Genomic DNA, 6,622 nt, shown 5'->3' with positions numbered 1-6,622 from the left:
TAATTTATTTTTATGTTTCTTATGAAGGATTGAAAAAACCCCACCTCTTTTTAGAATATATATGTGGACTGCTGTTTTTTTTTCTTTTCTTTTATTTGATGTTTTTTACTTATTTTTACAGAGATTTTTGTGTGTTTCTTTTATGCCTACTAGTACATTTATATATACATTCAAATCTCTGATTTTATTTCCGTTTGTGGTTCTTATTCTGATATAAATTAGAATATATGTACACATATTTGCATCATCATACATTAAGTTGGATCCTAATTGTGATATATATATGAATGGCCTGTATTAACAAGTAAGTATGATTAGGGTTTATTCTCATGACCTTTGGAGCAAGTAGTGCTTCTGTTTTATGGGTGAAGTGTTTGCTGGGTGAGTGAGAGTTGAGAAAATTTGACTATCATCATTTAGGCACTCTTGTTTTAGAACAATAACATTTATAAAGTTGTAATAAACAGTCTTATTAATATATTATAACCTACATATATACTTATAAACTTTTGACTGGCATTTAAAAGGTCATAACATACTTTTAAATAAAATCAATTTTAACCTAAATACGTACTTCGAAATAAAACCAATTTTAACCTAAAAACCTACTTACTTTATAAACGGACATCTTTGTTACATTATCATTTTTATAAAATTAGAACTTTAATCTAACATACAATACAATATTCATAAATAACCCAACTACATCTTTCTTTGATTTAAACAATTATTTTAATGTATTCAAAAATCTATATATAAACATTTACAAAACCAACTTCAAAAAATTAAAAAATCTACATACTTATAACATAACATTTATTCTTTAATGAAATGTATGGAAAGTTCATTTTAGAAAAGTATGATCTAATCTTAATATAGATTACTTTCAAGCCTGTTTTTAGTTAGAGTAGTTTTTAAAAATATTAATGTAATAAAGAAGTTATTGTTAAATTATTAACTAGGAAATTGTTTTTGTTTTCAAAAATATTACTCTACAAACAAAATTATTCTTAAATTATTAAGAGATACATATACTCGAAAATTATTTTGGTTATATAATGAAACCCTTAAAAAAATGTAGATAACTACTTACATAAAAAATAAAAACTTATATTTCTAAATTATTAAATACCAATGAATTTAAATTTACTAAACATAACTTTACAATATTTCACATATACAATTAGGAATTTTAAATATTTTAATAATGGTGTTAAAAACTTATATTGAATACATGAAAAATTAGAGTTTAATTCAAAATTTGTTACTAAATTATATTATTAATTAGGTTTGGTAGAAATAACTCTAAATTATTAACTATAAACGTGTTACGTGGCTTTATAAGGTTTAGATTGTATAACATTTCAAATGTAAATTATTGATCAAAAATAATATATAAAATCTCAAGTTATAGTATCTTTTTTTAAGTTTGTTTTGTTATTTTCAAATATAAGTTATTTTCAAATATAGGTTGTTTTGTTATATATATATATATATATGTTCATATCAAATAAAAACATTCTTTAAAAATAAGAACTAGAAACTAGATCTTAGCCATCCATTCCTCTCTTCAACTTTAAATCTCACCCATTCATTTAATTTAATTAAGAAATATAAAATACATATATTCGATACAATGAAATCTATAAGTGCATTTGACTTTCTCTCCCCTCATAACCTATCTATGTCTCCCTTGTTTTAATCCACTAAAGTTTGTTTTTCTAGCCGGAAAAGAATATCAGTTGATCGATTAGTGATTGTTGATCTCAAGACACAAATTTATTGATTGTTGATTTCTAAATAATTAATGGGCTTCTACATTAGTGTTTGAAAATGATTACAGCTGATTTAGATAAAATTTGAGGTAACCAAGGTGAATTATCTTGTTTTATAGCTTTTGATATGTTAAGAAGCTTGTTTTTTGAATTGTTTAATTTTTTGTTTCTTTATGTGATTTGAAGTTGTATAACGAATAGTTTTAGCTGATTTTTTTTAATTATATATGCGATTAATATTTACTTGTGATCTGTTTATCTCGGTTCCATATTTTTGTTGTGGATTTAGTGTTTTATTTGATTATATGCTCACGTGTTAGTGATCGTTTGTGTTACACATCGCTTATTAGTTTATTATGTATTAGTGATTATTTGTGTTCGATATACATATAAATAAAAACTATAATAGCATAGATTAGGTGATAAACAAGTAGCAAATGATATATTTCTAGAAGAGAGAAATAGACAAGAGATATAATCAGTTAGAGAAAGAAAAAGAGTAACATAATTCTTGAGAGAGGAAAAAATTTGTCAATTTGTTGTAGTCATATTGGTGATGTATCATTGATTATGAAATTGCATTATAATAATGTATCAATGAATTTTTACAATGTATCATTGATTATAAAATTTCTCAGTAATTGTGTTATATGTATTCAGTAATTATTTTATATTTTTTTAGATTTGTTTTACGGTGATACTTCTAGGAGTGGCAGTGATGTTGGTATTGGTGTTGTTACCGATCTTTCTTCAAGAGAAAGTGAAAGTAGTGTGAGGAATTATATTATATCTGGTGGTGGTAATAGGTGTTATATTGTGTTGTTGAGAATGACCTACCTTACACTAATCAAATTTTTGAGAATGTAAATCAAGGTTACCTATTTTATAAGGGTTAAACTCGTTTGGGTGGTTTTCATGTTCACAAAATAACTGAAAAGACAGATGATGCTGGTACTGTTCTATTGAAACATTATGTTTGTAGCTCTGAAGTGTTCAATAATCCTAAGGATGATCCAAAAGTTTTGAAGAAGAGGCATTCTGTTACTCGTAGGTGTGGATCTAAAGGAAAGATGGTTTTGAAGTATATGACTCCGAATAAATATTTTGTGTACTTCTTTGTTGGGCATCACAATCATCCTTTGACATGTGAAAAAAGTCGTCATTTTTTGCGATATAGTTGTGAGATGACTACTAGTTTGAGGAATATATGCTATAATGGTGCAAAGGTTAATATTGGTGTAAGTAAGTCATTTAGTTTTACGAAGGAAATGTATGGCAGATATGCTAATGTTGCTACTTCGTTGCAAGATTTCCAAAAATTCAACAGGGATTTAAAATTGTTTATTGGTGATAAGGATGCACAGATAATGATTGACAAATTCAAACGTATGCAGGAGAAATCTGAAGGATTCTATTATGCTTATGATGTTGATTCTGAAGTCCGCCTAACAAATCTATTTTGGGTTGATTATATTATTTGTAGGAATTTTGAATTGTATGGTAAGGCAATATCATTGATGCAATATATGATACAAACAGGTATTTGACAGCTATTTACTCTAGTTTTATACTGAATTTTATTAAAAGGTCAAGAAATGCGGTATATTTTCCTTGTTTTTAATGGCATTGTTTCTTTTTGATTTTTAACTCTTTTTTCCTTCTTATTATTTATTTTCCAGGTATAATTTGATTTTTGCTCCATTCACTGGCGTTGACAAATATGACATATGTGTAACTTTTGCATCATGCCTTCTCTCACATGAGAGTATTGTTGATTAATGTTGGGCTTTTGGTCATCTTGTAAAGGCAATTGGACATAATCCTATTTTGATTATTACTAATCAATCACCTGCTATGAAGGTGTCTGTACGTGATGTATTTCCTGATGTCAATGGTCTTGTTCGTAATAAGCACCGTTTATGCATGTGGCATATAATGGAGAAATTCCCAATTAAGGTATTAAAGTGCCATTTATAAGTGATTAAGACAATAATGTTTAGTGATTTATGTGATATTTCTAAGTGATTAAAATAAATGTTTTAGTGAATTTTCATATTCCCTTGTGTTTTTCCATTTATCATTCTTCTTTCTTGTTATTTTATATTTCTCCATTCTTTTGTTTTGTATCGTCTTAATTTTTAAAGTCTATTATGTTTCAATAATTTGTTGTTTTATTATTGTTTTTATTTTTTTTACATCCTGGCAATGCAAATAGACAGACTTTATGGAGAAAATGAAAACTTATATTTGGTCATCTATTATAGAAATTGCAGAGTTTGAGAGCGGATGGGAGGCATTTATAAAGGAATTTAATTTAGAAAAGAATAAGTGGTTGTAAGATATATATGCTCTAAAGGCATTATGGATTCCTACAATTTTTAGAAATGAGCCAATGTTTGGGTTGCTAAGAACTACTTCAGGATCTGAGAGTTAAAACTCCTTTTTGGGTAGTTTCACAAACAAGGAGACACGTTATGTGAGTTTTGGTTGCGTTTTGAGAGTGCAATGGAAAAGAATAGAAATGAGACAGTTAGACCGGATCATTAGTCAAAGTCAAGTTTTCCTACAACATTGTCAAAATGGTTTATAGAAGATGATGTAGCCACTTTATACACACGTACTATCTTTTAGAAAATTCAGGAAGAAATCCTTGCTTCTTTTTTGGAAATGCAAATTAAGCGTATGAGTGAAGAAGTTGATGGTGTTACTCATTTTGAAATCACAAATGTGGGGGTAAAAGAGAAACTTTTAAAGGTTAGTCTCTCTTACTAGTCTATTACTTTTCACCTTTTATTAATGATTGATTTTATTATTTAGTGATTTGTTGTGTTTGTTTTAGTGATTGTTAATTGTGTAATTAGTGGTTATAATATGTCCATTATATTTTATGCAGGTTTGTGTTTGTATGAACCGTGTCGTGTGTATTTATGATGCATGGTATTGTTTGAAGACATATATTTTATGGTTTAAAGCAAATTGGGGTTACCATATTTCCAAAAAGCCCTATTCTTAATCGCTGGATGCAAACGGCTGATAGTGGAACTTAATTAAATTTAAATGTGGTAACCAGTGATTATTGTAAGATTGAACAAGTATCTTTAAAACTGACCACAATTTGGTTTGATTTTTTCCAAGGAGTTGACAAGGCTGGGGTAGAAATTAATAAGATTGAGCATGTACACAACACTACAAAGAAGTTAATAAAGAGTTGGATGATTATGATGGATCTTCTGTCAATTTTATAAGAAAAAGATCATATTGTTACAATGGTTGGGGAGCAGCCTAAATGAGAAGTTAACATTCTTCCACCTAATGTTTGTAAGAACAAAAGAAACTACTTTAAGAGGCTAACGAGTGATAGGAAAAAAACAATTACGCAATCCAAAAAAAAAGATTCGGAAGTGCGACCTATATGGTGCAACAACTTATTATGCAAGAAGATGTATAAAAAGGAAGAAATCCAGGGTTGAATAAAATTCATTGTGACTGCTGTTTAAAGAATTTAAAATTTTGCTTATATAGATTGTTGAACATTTATGGGACGAGTTACGACTTGTACTTGTATATGTTTGTATATTGTTACAAACTTTTTAAGGTTAATCTGTTTTACTAGTCTGGTACTTTTCACCTTTTATTAATGATTGATTTATATTTTTTAGTGATTTATTGTGTTTGCTTTAGTGATTGATAGTTATATAATTAGTGATTATAATGTGTTTATACTATTAGAAAAAGTAGAATAGACATCAGCTAAAAACTTGATGTCTATGAACAAAAAAATCCGATGTCTTCGTAGGTGATGTTAAAGACCCCCCATTTAACATCGATTTTAAACTGATGTTAAAGAAGACATATAACATCAGTTTTTAAAGATGTAAAATTTTTAATGCATATATAATCTTCCTATATTATCATAAGATGATATTTTTATCAATTTAAACATATGTGAGATAAGAAAAATATTTCCATTTACCCATTAAATTGATATTACTAATACCAGTAACATCGATTTTCAACATAAACCGATGTAAACATAACTTTTGACATCGGTTCTTTATTTCAAACCGATATCTATTGGTGACAAACCGATATCTATAGAGCTTAATAACATCGGTTTCTGTTTTAAGATTTTTGTTATTGTAGTATTTAACATCAGTTTTATTTGATATTAGTGATGTCAATGTTCCGGTAAAACTGATGTATTAGGTTTTTATAGACATCAGTTTTTTATTAATAAACATTTTATAAATATAGATGCCAAAAATTTGCCAAACCAATAAACTGATGTTCTGATTTTTTCAAAATAACTTATGAATGATCCAACTGTAAGGATGTGAATATCTATATATATAAGTGATATAATAAAAAATTTAGAAAAAAATAAATTTATTTGGTTTGCTATTTTAACAGTCAACTAGAAGTTTGACCAGTACCTCTTAATACTGTTTAGTCCCATATTAATGCTATAATTTTTTTAAAATAACTTATAAATGATCCAACTATAAGGATGTGAAGATCTATATATATTAGTGATATGATAAATTGTTTATAAAAAAATATATTTATTTTAACAGTCAACTAGTATTTTGACCACTACTTCTTAATACTATTTAGTCGCATATTAATGTTATGATTTTTTCAAAATAACTTATGAATGATCCAACCATAAGGATGTGAAGATCTATATATATTAGTGATATGATAATGTTTTTAGAAACAAATAAATTTATTTGGTTTGCTATTTTAACAGTCAACTAGTAGTTTGACCAATACTTCTTAGTACTGTTTAATCCCATACTAATATTATGATTTTTTCAAAATAACTTATAAATGATCCAACCGTAAGG

This window comes from Apium graveolens, chromosome 5, assembly GCF_009905375.1.
Source record: "Apium graveolens cultivar Ventura chromosome 5, ASM990537v1, whole genome shotgun sequence".
In the NCBI taxonomy this organism is placed as follows: domain Eukaryota; kingdom Viridiplantae; phylum Streptophyta; class Magnoliopsida; order Apiales; family Apiaceae; genus Apium; species Apium graveolens.
Note: the sequence above shows the minus strand (reverse complement) of the source record.